The sequence below is a fragment of the Callorhinus ursinus genome, unplaced genomic scaffold, assembly GCF_003265705.2.
Source record: "Callorhinus ursinus isolate GAN/ISIS: 27379988/994484 unplaced genomic scaffold, GSC_fseal_2.0 scaffold33, whole genome shotgun sequence".
Classification (NCBI taxonomy): Eukaryota; Metazoa; Chordata; class Mammalia; order Carnivora; family Otariidae; genus Callorhinus; species Callorhinus ursinus.
In genome coordinates, this window is record NW_027397095.1 from 4,706,631 (window position 1) to 4,722,947 (window position 16,317).

General features: G+C 38.9%; 1 protein-coding gene and 2 pseudogenes across 3 annotated transcripts in view; 1 reads left to right on the plus strand and 2 right to left on the minus strand.

Moving 5' to 3' along the window:
* The window catches only part of ZDHHC9 (zDHHC palmitoyltransferase 9), a 76,018-nt gene that overhangs the window by 19,014 nt on the left and 40,687 nt on the right, over nucleotides 1-16,317 (plus strand). For all 3 annotated transcript variants that reach the window (XM_073879159.1, XM_073879160.1, XM_073879161.1), the window contains one exon: nucleotides 2,531-2,618. The gene's annotated coding sequence lies outside the window, so the exon portion shown is untranslated. The remainder of the gene's footprint in view (nucleotides 1-2,530; nucleotides 2,619-16,317) is intronic.
* Nucleotides 2,879-3,765, minus strand: LOC112809139 (coiled-coil domain-containing protein 169 pseudogene; annotated as a pseudogene).
* LOC141370355 (large ribosomal subunit protein eL8 pseudogene) lies at nucleotides 4,844-5,698 on the minus strand (annotated as a pseudogene).

Sequence of the window (16,317 nt, forward strand, 5' to 3'; positions counted from 1 at the left end):
ATTTATTTATTTGAGGTGGGGGGAAGCACAGAAGGAGAGTGAGAAGGAGAAGCAGACTCCCTGCTGAGCAGAGAGCCCAACGTGGGGGTCAATCCCAGGACCCTGAGATCATGACCTGAGTGGAAGGTGGACGCCCAACTGACTGAGCCACCCGAGCGCCCCTGGACATGGGCTTTAATTTCTCTTGGGTATATACGTAGGAGTACAATTGCTGAGTCATATGATAAGTCTATGTTTAACCTTTTGAGGAACTGCCAAACTGTTTTCCAAAGCGGCTGCACCATTGTACATCCCACCAGCAGTGTATGAGGGTTCCTGTTTCTCCATATCCTAGCCAATACTTGTTACTGTCTGTCTTTTTGATTATAGCAACATCTGTGTTTATGTTTTATGGTATTTCTTGATATTTTGTAATATATTTAGACATTTAAAAATTTGAAATATACTAAATATTGTTTTACTGATTTTTTGCTTTATGAATTCTAAACTTAAAAAATACTGATATTAATACATATTTCACTATTAAACAAAGAAGGATCCCAAACTCTCATTTTTGCTCTGATTATTGCAATAAATAATTGCACCTTCTTATAAAACCTCTCATGACAAATTATCTTCAGAGCTTGGAACAAGGGAAAACTTTTTCATTACTTGTGTATTCCATCTACAAAACTAATGAGAGCTATGTAGCTCATTCCTTCTTTGTGCTGGCTGTTAGAAAGCTTAAAGCTAGAGTTTTTCTTAGTCACAAATTCTTGCAAAACTGTTTAACTTTTATTTTCATCTTCCATGTTGTGGATGTTGCTTTTATACCTCTAAATATAGTGGCACCCTTTCAGAGGGAAATAAGGTATAAAGAAGTAAATAAATAAATGTTTAGTAAGTACTCTCGATCTGCACAGCAATCCCAAGGTGGTAGTTAGGGTAAATATTCCCAACTCTATACATAATGAAAGTGAGGCAATGTAAAGTGATTTACTTATAGTCAAGCTGAGAAGTGGCAAAACTGATATCAGAACACAGATCTTTGAAAGTCTCCCATTTCAGTCCTGTACACTACCCCATCAACATTCCATCACCGTGTTTAAGACAGACATTTTCTGTTATCTGGAAAGTATTCCAGAGGAGCTCCTAACATTTAAACATGGTAGATCCCTGTGGTAAGATGTTCAATTAATAGACCATCACAATGATGGAGATAATTTTAAATGTTCTTTAATTTAATCCTTACAATGGCCTACCTCTGTATGATAGAAAAAAAACTTTTTTATTCTTCAGTGATGATCTGTGATTCTATTTATTACTAATATTAAGATTATCAATTTGTTGCTAATGCTAAGAAAGATGGTGTAAAACATAAAAATCTAGTACTTGTTTGATAATATGGGCCACGGTATCTGCTCTCTGTAGTTAGCTTAATTAAGAATAGAAGAAAATATTTCCAAACAGCTCCAAGGTAGAGTAATTTGTAGGAGGTGACTTTATATTTTACTGCATTATATTTTACAGTCATATAAAAGAATTATTTGGCTATATGGAATTTATGCATTCTCCTTAAAGAAAGTGAATACTATATAGGTAGTTATAAAAACGCATTTGGTATTCATTACTGGTGATACTGAATAGAATTTAGGTTTTAGTGCCAGATACAAGGTGAGAACACCATTAGCTAAAAACTGTACTGACCATTGGGTGATTTCTGGGAATTTAAATTCATTTATGAAGTTGAGAAAATAAATTATATGTGTGTTGCAGACCTATATGACAATTACAAAAACAATCTAAACGTGAATAGGAGAATTTAATAAATTTTCTTTTTTTAAAAAAGATTTTATTTATTTATTTGACAGAGAGAGACACAGTGAGAGAGGGACCACAAGCAGGGGGAGTGGGAGAGGGAGAAGCAGGCTTCCCGCCGAGCAGGGAGCCCGATGCAGGGCTTGATCCCAGGACCCTGAGATCATGACCTGAGCCGAAGGCGGATGCTTAACGACTGAGCCACCCAGGCGCCCCGAATTTAATAAATTTTCTAAAAGAACTCTCTCCTATCCTCATTCTATCTCCACTTCTAGACTTGAGTATTATGGACACTTGCCAAGTTTGGTCCAAAAAATAAGGTCATTACTATGAATTAATAAACATCACAAACATGACTTAATTCACTATGTGCTAAGCGGCAGGACTCTGTAGCTGAATACGTATTGGTTTCCTAGAATGGTAAGAAGCCTTAGAAGTTGCATAGTTTGCCTCAGTCATTTTACAGGTGCAGGAAATAAAGATGAGGTAAAGGGACTTTCCCAAATCTCGTTAAGTTCAAGGCAGAGTGGGGACTATAACCAAGCTGATTCCCGATTGAAGGCTATTTCCTCAATACCGTGATACTTCAAGCCAAAGTTTAAAAATGCAGTTGATTTGCAGCCTTGTTTAAGCTTTGGGCTAAAAAAAAAAAAGAGCATGATACAGCCTAAAATAGCAAAAAGTTTTGGTAAACTCAGATTTTTTAAAAAATTTTATTTATTTTTTTAAGTAGGCTCCATGCCGGGCTTTAACTCACGACCCTGAGATCAAGACCTGAGCTGAGATCAAGAGTTGGACGCCTAACTGACTGAGCCACCCAGGTACCCAGAGCTCACATTTTTAGATTACAGCTGACTAGAAACCAAATACAACAGCAATGTTACTTATCAAAGCATATCATGGAGAGATTATTAAAAAGCAAGTATAATGATGATAACCTTTAGTTTCTCTAGGACTTTTTAAGAATCACAAACTGCTATTAGTTATATTAGAGTCACTAGAACTACTTCCTAGAGTAATTTTTGAAACTAAACTAAATTACTAAAAAAGTTACTTTCACGCAAATAAAGGAACAAACATCTGGAAGAGGAGCTAAAGAAGTTTTAATAGCTCTTTTTAAAAATCTATTTCATTTCCTGAAAAATGCACTAAACTCTAACTTCACAAGTTGAAAATTACATATGAAGAAAGGGAAGAAATAGAAATCCATCCAGTTCTGGAATCATGGATTGAGTTTTGAAAGATGGTTTGGTTTTGTAATCTTTTTTGCTTGTCCTTTCTTGGCATTTACTATCTTCTGATTAGCTGGATTTTGTCTTCCTGCTTTCACATGATTCTCTTTAATTCTATGAAGTTGATCCATCTGTTGCCTTTTAGAAACTTGGTGTGAGCCAGAGATCTGAGACATTTCAGCTAGGTATGCACGGTGTTCATCATTGGTTTTGTGGTAAGCCTTTGATTCTTGTTCCAGTCTAAGTGCACAGTTTTTCACTTGATTTTCAAGACTCCTTTTTTCTTTTTCTAGCTGTTTAAGTAATGTATTTAAGGATTCCACTGGCATTCGCTCATAGACACGAGTAGAAGCTAGTCTATCTGAAGGATTTCCACGGATTTTTTCCATTTTCTCTTTGAGAGTAACAATTTGCTTTTGTAATTGATCATTCAGTTCAAGTTGTGCTTCATAACGGGTTTTCCATTCGCCACCTTCTTTGTCAGTATTGAGTTTGGCTTCCAGTTCCGCTATCTTGTGTCTTATTTCAAGTATTGAGAGCCGTACTAGGTCTTTCATATGGATTTCTTCCAATAACTCCAGTTTAAGGCTGTCAATGCTCATACCTTCAAAGTTGTCCCCTCTACTGTCTCCCATGGTGTCAGGTCAGAGACCTCCCACACCCTTCTCCTCAGCACAGCTTACAGCAGAAGGCCTTAAGGGACACCCAGAAGCTGGGGAGGAGAAAGTGTTGTCATGAGCTGTTGCCACGGTGACCTGACTCCTAGAATTCTTGGTTGAGTTTTCTCCCCCAGCACTTTGAATATGTCATAATACCACCTTCTTTTCTCAATTGTTTCTGATGAGAAGTCAGCTGTTAATCTCATTGTGGTTCACATGTGATTTTCCTCTTGCTATTTTCAAGTTTTCTCTTTGGCTTTCGAAAGTTTGATTATGACCTCTCTAACTATAAATATCTGTGAATTTGTTCTACTCAGAATTCATTGAACTTGGATGTAGATTGGATGGAGTTAACTTGGATGTTGTGATTAATGTTTTTTATCAAATTTGTGAAGTTTTCACTCATTATTTCTTCATATACTTATGCCCCCTTTTCCTCCTCTTCTCTTCTGGAACTGCCATTATGCATATGTGGTGTGTTTGATGGTGTCTCTCAGGTCTTTGAAGTTCTTCAGTTTTCTTCATCCTTTTTACATGTTGTTCTTTAGACTGGATAGTCTCTATTGATCTACCTTTCAGTTTGCTGATTCTTTCTTACATCAGCTCAAATCTGCTGTTGAGCCCCTTGAGTGAATTTTTCATTTCAGTTGTTGTACCTTTTAACTCTAGAATTTTTATTCTTTTCTTTTTTATAATTCATATCTCTTTTTTTATTTTATTTTTTAAGATTTATTTATTTATTTAGAGAGAGTGAGAATGAGAGAGAGAGAGTACATGAGAGGGGGGAGGGTTAGAGGGAGAAGTAGGCTCCTCGCTGAGCAGGGAGCCTGATGTGGGACTCGATCCCGGGACTCCAGGATCATGACCTGAGCCGAAGGCAGTCGCTTAACCAACTGAGCCACCCAGGCGCCCTATAATTCATATCTCTTTATTAATGTTCCCTATGCGATGAGCCATTGTCATCACTCATTCCTTTAATTCTTTAAACATGTTTCTTTTAGTTCTTTGAACATATTTATAATAGTTTATTTGAAGTCTTTATGTACTAAATCTATCATGGAGGGCCTCCTGCAGATAATTTATATAAGCTGCTTTTCCCCCGTGTATGGGCTACACCTTGTTTCTTTGTATTTATTTATTTATTTATTTATCTATTTATAGAGAACTTTTGTAACTTTTATGTATAGAAAATTCAACAGCATCCACTCTGCCCAGTTTGGTGGCCCGTTCTTTAGCCTTTGCCTTTTCTAACTTGGCAATAAGAGTCATCAACTTTGGACCCAAGACATTGCCTCCGCAGTGACAGTAGATCTCATCATATCTGTCACTGTAATTGGTCCTGATGGCTTCCACCAGCTTAACCAGAACTCCTTCATCTTCTGAGTTAACCTGTGTGAAGGCAACAGTAGTGTAGGTCTTCCTGTGGACCAGACGCCCCAGCCTGGCCTTCCCCTTGATAATACAGCAGGGAACCCCCATCTTATGACACAGGGCAGGCAAGAAGACAACCAGCTCAGTGGGATCCACATCATGTGCAGTCACTACCAGCTGAGCCTTCTTGTTTTCCAACAAGGTGGTGACATTATTAACCCCAGCTCGAAGGACAGGCAGCCTCTTAATGGGGACATCCCCTTTGCCAGCAGCTGTCTTCTCAGCCCGGGCCAACAATCTCTGCTTCTTCTGCTTTGTCTCTGGTCTGTATTTGTGGGCCAGCTTAACCCGTTGAGTGGCTGTTTAAATGTTCAAAGCCCGGGTGAACTGGTTAATCTCGGGAGGCACTTTCAGATGTTTATAGAGAATAGCCCTTTGCCACTGCAGCCAGTTGTAGTAGGGCCATTTGACAAAGTGGGTGAGGTCCATTTTGGGCTGGATGTCCTGTCCGATGCTAAAATTCTTGGGCCTTTTCTCAAACAGGGGATTGACCACCTTCTTGGCCTCCTTCTTCTTCACAACAGCAGGGGCCAGGGCCATCTTCTTCCCCTTCCCCTTCTTTCCTTTCAGCATCTTGGGTGGCTGGAGGAGAGTTCATTTTATTTTTTATATCGCACTATGTTCCTTTGTTTTTGCTTAGTGATATGCTTGGACTAATTATGTAGTGTCCTTCTCCCCTGTGGTGACAACTGGAATCTTTGCTTAGTTTGTTTTTTAACATTCTTTTTCTTATTTTTAAGCCTAGCCACCTAGGTTTCACCCTTGGGTCATCATAGCTTAGTGATCAGCCAATTATTTGTCAAAGATTTTGCTTAAACACTTTGAGCCAGCAAGGTTTCCACCCTTTTCCTAGGGAATCTGTGCATGTGTTGGTACACTCATTCTAAGTTCAGGTAGTTTACAAGTCTTCTCTGATTTTTACCTTCTTGTATAAGGCCAGCCTTATACAAGGCTAAGGTCAGCCATTGCTGATCTCCCCCGAGCGTATATGCAGCCCTTTGTATGCATACAGTCTTCGAGATCCTCCAGAATATAAAGTCTCTTCTGTCTAATATTCATATAGCTGTCCTGACATATTTTTAAAAGATTTTTATATATTTATGACAGAGAGAGCACACACATGAGCAGGGGGAGGGGCAGAGGGAGAGGGAGAAGCAGGCTCCATGCTGAACAGGGAGCCTGGCATGGGGCTCAAACCCAGGACCCTGAGATCATGATCTGAGCTGAAGGCAAACACTTAATCGATTGAGCCACCCAGGCGCCCCAATTTTTAACCATTTTGTTCGCTTACATTTAAAATGTATCTCTTGGGGCACCTGGGTGGTTCAGTTGTTAAGCATCTGCCTTCGGCTCGATTTGTGATCCCAGGGTCCTGGGATCGAGCCCCATATTGGGCTCCCTGCTCTGCGGGAGGCCTGCTTCTCCCTCCCCCACTCCTCCTGCTTATGTTCCCTCTCTTGCTGTGTCTCTGTCAAATAAATAAATAAAATCTTAAAAAAAATAAAATGTATCTCTTGCAAGCAGCATATGGTTGATTTTTTTCATACAGTTGGACTGTGTCTTTCTTTCTTTTTTTACGAAGCTCTATGCCAAACGGGCTTGAACTCACAACCCAGAGATCAAGAGTTGCATGCTCTACTGACTGAGCCAGCCAGGTGCCCCTGGACCATTTCTTTAATTGGAATATTAATCTAATAATATTTAATGTAATTATTGACATATTTAGATTTATGTCTGGCATCTTTCTGTTTGTTGCCTATTTATTATACCTGTTCTTTTTTTTTTCCTTCCTTGTCTACTTTTGGATTTATGAAATTTGTTTTAGATGAACTTTTTATTTTGGAATAATTTTAGATTTACAGAAAAGTTGCAAAGATAATACAGAAAGTTCCTGTAAACCCCTCACCCAGGTTCAATTTCCCCTAATTTCAATTTTCCCAAATGTTCTCATTTGTTGTAATTAGGAAACAAACATTTCTACATCATTATTAACTAACCTTCAGATTTTATGTGGATTTTAGTAGTCCAAATACTCTGCTTCAGGATCCTATTTATAATACCACATTGCATTTAGTTGTTATGTGCCTTTAGTCTCCCCTAATTTGTGACAGTTTCTTAGTCTTTGAATTTCATGACCTTAACAGTTTTGAGCAGAATTTGTCAGGCATTTGGTAGGATGTCCTTCAATTTGGGTTTTTCTCATGATTAGATTAGGTTATTGGGTTTTGAGAGAGTGTACCACAGAGATGAAGTGCGTTTCTCATCACATCATAGCAGAGGGTACATGCTAACAACATGACCTATCACTGGTCATATTAACCATGATTAAGATGGTGTCTGCCAGGTTACTTCACTGTAAAGTTATGTTTTCTCCTTCCCATACTCCATTCTTTAGAAGTGAGCCATTAAGTATGATGTGTTTTTTATTATTCTATATTCCATCTTTTAGTTTACTAGTAATACATTCTTTTATTATTCTTTTAGTTGTTAACCTAAAAATTACAACATGTAGTTTTGACTAGAACCTACCAGCAAATACTACTTTTACCATTGCTTAATGTAAGGACCTTTCAATTCTTTAACTCAGTTTATTTCCTTATAAATTGAGCTGTTGTTGTGTGCTGTTAATGTCATGATTTTTAATTCATCATGTTTTTTTAAACAACATGAGACATTAAAAATATTTTGAAACAATCTCAAACCTATAGAAAAGTTTTAAGTACAGTACAAAAAATTTTTGCCTGAACCTTTTTTTTTTAAAGATTTTATTTATTTATTTATTTGTCAGAGAGAGAGACAGAGAACACAAGCAGGGGGAGAGGCGAGCAAAGGGGAAAGCAGGCTCCCTGTTGAGCAAGGAGCCCCATGCTGGACTCAATCCCAGGACGCTGGGATCATGACCTGAGCCGAAGGCAGCCGCTTAACCAACTGAGCCACCCAGGCATCCCAATTGCCTGAACTTTTTATGAGTAAATAACTGACACAATGCTCTATCATTTCAAAATAGTTCCATGTGTATTTCCTAAAAAACAAAGGTCATTCTCTTAAAAAAAAAAACTGCACCGTAACCATCAAATCAGAAAATAAACATTGATATATCACTATTATCCAATACTCAGATACCCATTCAAGCTTTGCCAACTTGCCAGTAAGGTCCTTTATAGCCAAATAATATAATTCAGAATGAAGCATTGCATTTGGTTCTCATGTCTATTTAGTCCTGCAATCTACAATTTTGTTACTCTGTCTTTACTTGACTTCCATTACCTTGACATTTAAAAGTTACAGCCCAGTTGTTTTGTAAAATGTCCCACAACTTGTGTTCATCTGATGTTTCCTCATGATTATATTTGGTTTATAAGTTTTTGGCAGGAATACAACAGAAGTGATGCTTTATTCTTTCAATGAACTAAGTTGGTGTCTTCCAGGCTTCTCCACTGTAGGGTGATTCTTTTTTCCTTTGCAAATAGTAAGTATTTTGTGCACAGGTACTTTGAAACTGTATATTTTTATATCTGTATATGCATATCTATCCCCAGTTCCTCTTCAAACTTTTCATTCATTCATTCATTCATTCATTCATTCATATCAGTATGGACTCATGACTTCCTATTTTTATTCAATGGGTTTTAAGCTATTACTATCATAACTTACTATGATGCTCAGATTTAGCCAATGGGAGCCCTTTTAGGTTGGCTTCTGTGTCCTTTTGATATTTCCCCCATTATTCTTTGAGCACTTCTTTACTTTTAGGGGACAAAAAGAAGGTTAAAGCTCCTCTTATATGTTCTGTCCCCCAGTCCTAGGATTAACCTTTTCTCCAGGAATCCCTGGTTCCTTTTAATGTAGAATGGTATTTAGAAACCAAGATCTGGGCCCTGGGTGTGATCATTGTGGTTAGGGTTGTTATGGACTGAATGTTTGTATCCCCACAAAATTCATATGTTAAAGCCCTAATTGCCAATGTGATGGTATTTGGAGATGAGACCTTTAGGAGATAATTGGGTTTAGACAAGGTCATGACGATGGAAGATAAGTGCCCTTACAAGAAAAGGGAGAGACGAGAGCTCTCTTCAGCATTAAGAGGGAACCATGAGAAGGTGGTTATCTGCAAACCAGGAAGAGGCTTCTCACCAGAACCTGACCATGCTGGTGCTCTGATCACAGATTCCCAGCCTTCAGAACTGTGAGAAATAACATTTCTGTTATTTAAGCCCCCTGGTCTATGGCATTTTGTTATAGTAATCAGAGCTGACGAAGACAAGGGTGCTGCTGCTCCCAGGCCCTCTCAGTAGATTAAAAGGGGGAAACCTGGCTCCCAGTTTTTCTTAATGTAATTCTTCTATAGGCAATTAGTCTTCTATAGCTGTAATTCTCCATTATGTCATTTAATTTTATGAATATATTAATTACAATTATTTTATATTCTGTGACTGAGAACTCTAATATATGGTTCTTCTGTGGCTCTGTATCAATTGTCTATTTTTTTTCCTGATTTTCTTTACTTTCTTTTTTTTTTTTCAGTAGGCTCCATGCCCAGCATGGAGCCCAATGTGGGGTTTGAACTCACGACCCCGAGATCAAGACCTGAGCTGAGATCAAGAGTCGGACACTTAACTGACTGAGCCACCCAGGTGTCCTGTCCCTATTTTCTCTTGATTTTCAGTCAGTGTTTATCTTTCTGCATGCTTTATGATTAATGGTTGAATGTTGGATACCATATAAAAAGTTGAAGAGATAATTTGAGGGGCTGGCTGATGCTATCTTCCTCCAGAGGGGAGTTATTTTTTACTCTGGCAAGCACTCAGGGTAGGGATAGATCACCTTAATCTGATTAGAGATTGGGACTGAGCTTCCATCTTTATGAGGGCTGATCTTTTTCCCATTCTCTCTCACTCCTGGGTTGTGGCCTTTTGGGGGATTCAGCTGAAATTCTGTGGTATTTACCAGGGCTTCTCCTTCATGGGCACTCAACTCCATTTTCCCTTTCTCAGTTTCATTAGACTGCTGAAAGCTTTTCTCAGCTTCTCAGACTCTCAGGCACTATTTTCTGCATTGTTTTTTTCCTAAGGTTCTTAGCTTCTCATTCCACAGCTTTCAAATGGCCAAATGGCTTAAAAGCAAAAATGTAGCCAGATGTCTGGCTCACATCTCTCCTCTCTCCCTTTCCCTCTCCCCTCCAGAATCTTGGTCTGTCTCAATTTCATGCTGCCTTGATGGCCCTTCAATGTGACTAAAAATGTTTTTATGTGTTCAGCTTTTAGAGTTGCTCTCAATGGGATGGTTAGTCTGAAGCAAGTTAGTCTGTCATTGACAAAAGCAGAAATAGATTTAAATGATCACTCTGGCTGTTGTGTGAAGAGTTAAGATGGGCTGAGAATGGAAATAGGGAGACCAAGTAGGAGGATTGATAAGATGATGGCATGGTTAAATGTGAAAACAGAGATGTGGAGAAACAGACATAAGTTGGGAGGTAGGGGTGAGAGGAGGGAGAGGGAAATATAGAATTCTAACGTCTTCATCTTACAAGGTGGGCAGTTAGGAGAAACTACCTATGGTTGATCAAACAGGAAATGTAAGTTTATACATATTTTTTAAAGTGAAAGAGAGGGATGCCTGGGTGGCTCTGTCGGTTGAACAGCCGACTCTTGATTTGGGCTCAGGTTATGATCTCAGGATTGTGGGATGGAGCCCTGCATCAAACTCCATGCTCAGCACAGTCTGCTTAAGATTCGCTCTCCCTCTACCTCTGCCCCTCCCCTTGCTCCCTCTCTCCCTTTCTCTCTCAAATAAATACATAAATAGGGGCGCCTGGGTGGCTCAGTCGTTAAGCCTCTGCCTGCGGTTCAGGTCATGATCCCAGGGTCCTGGGTTAGGGTTAGGGTTAAGCCCAGCATTGGGCTCCCTGCTCAGCGGGAAGGCTGCTTCTCCCTCTCCCACTCCCCCTGCTTGTGTTCCTTCTCTCATTGTGTCTCTCTCTGTCAAATAAATAAATAAAATCTTTAATAAAAAAATAAATACATAAATAAAATCTTTTTAAAAAGGCAAAAAAGACAACCATTTGAGGAAATAAAAATAATGTTGAAACTATATTGGAAGGGATGGATGGGAGGTGGGAGTGGTGGGAGTGAGCTTAATCCTTATTATCTCTCATAGCATTATTTAGTAGATGATGTCAAGAAATATAGAGGAGGGGAGAAATTTGAAGAGTTTTTAGGAGGTAAAATTTGTAAGGCTTGGCGATTGATCCAATTTAATGAATAAGGGGAGGCTGATTTGCAGATTTTCTGGCTTGAGTGATTGGGTGAATGTGGTATTACAACCGAGGTAAAGAATATGGAGGAGCATCTAGTTCAAGAGAGATGATACATTCAGTTTTATTTGTATGCAGGACATTGTGGTCAAGATGTGTAGTAGGTACCCACACATGGGCAAAAGTTCTTACCACAATAAAATTAAAAAATGAGAAATTAACAAGAAAACCACAGCGGGGGAATATCTGGTCACTTTGAAATTTAAAATGACTAACCTAAAAACTCTTGGGTTAAAGTGGAAATGACACAAATAAACCATTTATGAATCAATGATAATTACAGCAAAAAGAAAAGAACCCGTGCTGGTGTTATGGATAAATGTCTTTACTTAGTAGACCTCTGCTATAGATTGAATGCTTTTGTCCCCCACAGATTCATATGTTGAAACTTAGCGCCCAAGATGATGATATTAGCAGGTGGGGCCTTTGGGAGGCTCTTAGGTCATGAAGATAGAGCCCTCATGAATAAGATTAGTGCCTTTATAAAAGAGACCCCAGAGAGCTCCCTTGCCCCTCCTACCATGTGAGGACGCAGTGAGAAGACATTGACTGTCTAGGAAGCAGTTTCTCACCACACATCAAATATGCTGGGGCTGTGAGTTTGAACTTGAACTGTGAAAAATAAATGTTTGTTGTTTATAAGGCTGCCCCCATCCCCCTCAGCCTGTTATGGTATTTTGTTATAGCAGCACGAACAGACTAAGACAATTTCATTGATAACTCCAGTCAGGATTCTGATACATAGAGTGGGCAGATAAGATGAGCCTTACCCATTTTGTGGTGCTAAGTGGGGCTTGTGTTTGTGTGGCAGTGCCATACACTTCATTTTGTCTTGCATTCATTTATAACTCTGAGGTAAGAACTCTCTCCCCTAATACCACAGTATAAATTGGCTTCATATTCTAATAGAATTTGGGAATGTTGATATGCTCAAACTATGGTATCCCAATGTTTCCATAGTAACTAATGCACACCCAGAAGAAAAGATTGAGAATAAATGAGAATAGCATTTTAACAAAATAAGTGAGGGGCAAAGAGGCTTTAGACATGTGATTACCTCTTATTTAGGAATATGAAGATATTCATCTCTTTAATAATGGGGTTATAAAAGTTGTTACAATGAAACTTGTCAGTATCCATTTATATTCCATTTTTCTCCATAATCATCACCACCAAAAGCATTCAAATGCTTCTTTGCCCAGCAATACTGTAGAGAGTGAGTTAAAGGGACATAGTTGCCATTCTCCTGTGAGCTTGAAATCAGGATGGGACAGGTTAGGCCAATGTTCATATTCCAGCCTGCCTGGCAGAGCTTTGCCTTAGTGGATATTAGGAAGAGTGGGGATTCAAAAAATTCTGTGGAATTCATTTGCTTTGGTGCAAGACTTTACTAAAAACTTAACACTCTCCTGGTTAGAGATTGCCCATATGGAGTTCTCCTGTTCCTCCTTTCCTATCCCACCAGCTGATTTTTTCCATTCCTTCCTAACACCCTTCTTCCTCCTCCCCCAATATCTTTGATATATATCTTATATCTTTGATAACCTGCTAATTTACTAAAATGTAAAACAGTCCGTTACTGTGAATTCAGTTGTTATGGGCTGAATTCCCCCCACTGCATTCATATGTTGAAGCCTTAACCCCCAATGTGACTGTATTGGAGATAGAGCCTATAAGGAGATAATAAAGGTTAAGTGAGGTCATAAGGGTAGAAGAGAGCCCTCGCCAGGAACTGAACTGGCTGGCACCTTGATCTGGCACTTCTAGCCTCCAGAACTGTGAGAAAATCAATTTCTGTGTTTAAGCTACTCAGTCTATGTATTTCGTTATGGCAGCCTTAGCAGACAAATATATCGTTGTGCATGCACAACCAATAAAGCTGTTATCAGATAGAAACAGACTTTGTAAGGGTGAAGAGATGACTTTTTTATTTTAGAATAACAGAGATTAAATTTCCACAGATAAATATAATAACCAATGGGATGTCTATTCAACCCAGAACAGAAACACACAGAGAAGTATTCTGAGAATCCCCAGGTAGGTAGATTGCCTGGTTTAGCTGATTCAGCTTCGCCTGCCCAATTCCTTCTTCATTTAGAAGAGTGGTTAAGAAGTACATTTGAAAAACATATTCATGGCACCTTTTGAAAATTAGTCTCCAGCTCACCTGCTGTGCAAATTATTTCAGAGATTAGAAGCAAAATGTGATGGGAGGTGTCAGTAGGGTGAAGTTCATCAGTGGGAACTAAAAATTTCCTGGAGTGGCCAGGGGGAGATATACCAGAATGATGATCCTTTACCTTGGATGGCCAGAGGTCTGGTAGACATCCTCAAATTCAGAAGGGCCTTACAGGTCAGATAAAAAAGGAGTATATCTTCATACAAGAGGCTCAGTCTGAACAAGGGACATTTCCATGCTTTTGTTTTGTTTTAAACTTGTGACATTTGATATTACAGTCACTGGGGAAATGAGAAAAACTTGAGGAAATGGAGTTCTCAATAAATCATTTTTTCATCCCAAGGGATTTGGTATTCATCATTATTGCATCCAAACTAAAACAAGACAGAGAACTATTTATTCCTGGATAAAATGGTCTTCTCTTGCCATCTAGAACAGAGTGCTTAAAGCTCCTGATCAATCAATTATATATTATATTAAAATGTAAATAAAATTTTGTCATTGCATTTTTTCAGCCCTCCAATTATTTTTAAAAGCGTTGCTTTAGGGAGGTATATGAACACTATAGTTAGGTCAATTTTCTTCTGCCTATTTCCACGTGATTTAAAGACAATCATATCAATAAGGAACATATCATTCCAGACAATTTCTTTTTAGTCTTTCTGAGTGTGGGATTCAGAGTCTAATAGAATGCCAGGATATATATTTAATACCTCAGTTTAGAATATTAAAAAAACATGATATTTTCACATCCATTTGTAGCTGGGTAGAAGTTTGGCTTGAGATACAAATACTGTAGTTTTATACAGTATACTGACATAAAAATTAATTAATATTTTTGTATAGCTAATATATGCATATGGAGCAAAATTCCAAAGTTATAAAAGAGTATACACTGAAAATTAGGTCTCTCTCCCACCTTTATCTCTAAGTTCTTGAGGTGGAAACTACTGTTACCAGTCTCTTGTGTTTCCTTCTATAGATATTCCAAAGTGCATTGATTCTGGAACAGGCTCTTTCCCCTCCCCTAGCAGGCTTTCAGTACCTGGCAGCACAAAAATGTTGCTCATTGAGGTCAAAACTAATGTTCTGAGCAATAGCATGGAACAGTGACTGCCCTTGATTCTTCTCACACCCCTTCTGGGAAACTACATTCTGAAAGCAGATCACCAGACATTTGTCTATACCACCTCTAACTGGACATGATACTGGCACAGACACATTTATCATGAATACACAGCAATCAAAACACCTAATAGATCCATACATTAGATATTTACTTAGTGGTGTGTGTGAAAAAGTAGGTGCTTTTGATAGGTTGTTGAGCAAGGAAGGAGTTCTGTTTTTATGCAAGATGGAACCGGTGAGAAATTACTCCCTCTTTTCCAGGGAATGGAGATTTCATGAAAGATGTAAAAGGAGAAAGAAATGTTGGCTGAAAGGTGCAGAAAAGGCATTCCAGCATGAGCTGTGGTCTGGGAGAAATCTTGGAATTGGGGTTTGGGATAAAAGAAAGAAGGGAGTATTGAGTGTTGATTTGTGGAGAGCAGAGGGGGTGAATTAGACTGGCAGGAAGAGGCAGTGAAGTGATGTGGGGTGAATGGCCATTTGCATTTGTGTATATTGAAGGTTTGTATAAAAATCTATGGACAGGGCGCCTGGGTGGTTCAGTCGTTAAGCGTCTGCCTTCGGCTCGGGTCATGATCCCGGGGTCCTGGGATCGAGCCCCACATCAGGCTCCCTGCTCAGTGGGGAGCCTACTTCTCCCTCTCCCACTCCCCCTGCTTGTGTTCCCTCTCTCACTGTCTCTCTCTCTCTGTCAAATAAATAAATAAAATCTTAAAAAAAAAATCTATGGGCAGAAGTCAGTCTTTCTATATATACTGTGTCTCCCATGTTCCTAGCACTGCCATCAGAACTATCATTCAGTCCAGAATTTTTCTCTAACAAACGCACCAAAGAATTGATTGTAGCATAGTATGGTAGTTTTCCTATATTAAGTTCTTCTCGGAGGTTACTATTAACTAAACAGCCATAACTTTCTTTAATAACTTGTTATGGCACTATCATCCACACAATTCTGTAAAAGGATTTCTCTGTCTTGCCACTACTGACATTTTGTGGGGTGCTGTACTGCGCACTGTAAGATATTTAGCGGTACCCCCAGCCTTGACCCTCCCTGATGCCTGTAGCACTCTCTCCAAATTTGAGAACGAAAAAATGTTTAGATATTTAGGGCAAAATTGCCCCGGATGGAGAACCAGTAATATAAAGTCTCATGAACCTATATTCTTTTGTTCTGTAACACCCCTTTTTAAAAATTAACATTTGCCAAAATAATCCATTTGTGTAGATAAAAATTAAATAGTGCCGAAGGACTTATAATAAAAAGCAACTGTCTCCTTCCCCACTCCTCCTCACCCGTATTCCCATCCCTGAGGTCTACCACTTTTAAACTGTTTCTGGTTTGAGTTTTTCTTATGTTCCTGCTATATCCATCTACCTGTTTATCCATTCATTCAAAGCACATATTCATTGAACACTCTGTTTGCTAGGGCTGCCATAACAAAATAGCACAGCCTGGGAGGCTTAAACAGCAGAAATTTATTCTTTCACAGTTCTAGAGGCTGGAGGTCCAAGATGAAGATTCTGGCAGGCTTGGTTTCCTCTGAGGGCCATCTGGGAAGGATCTGTTCCAGGCTTTTC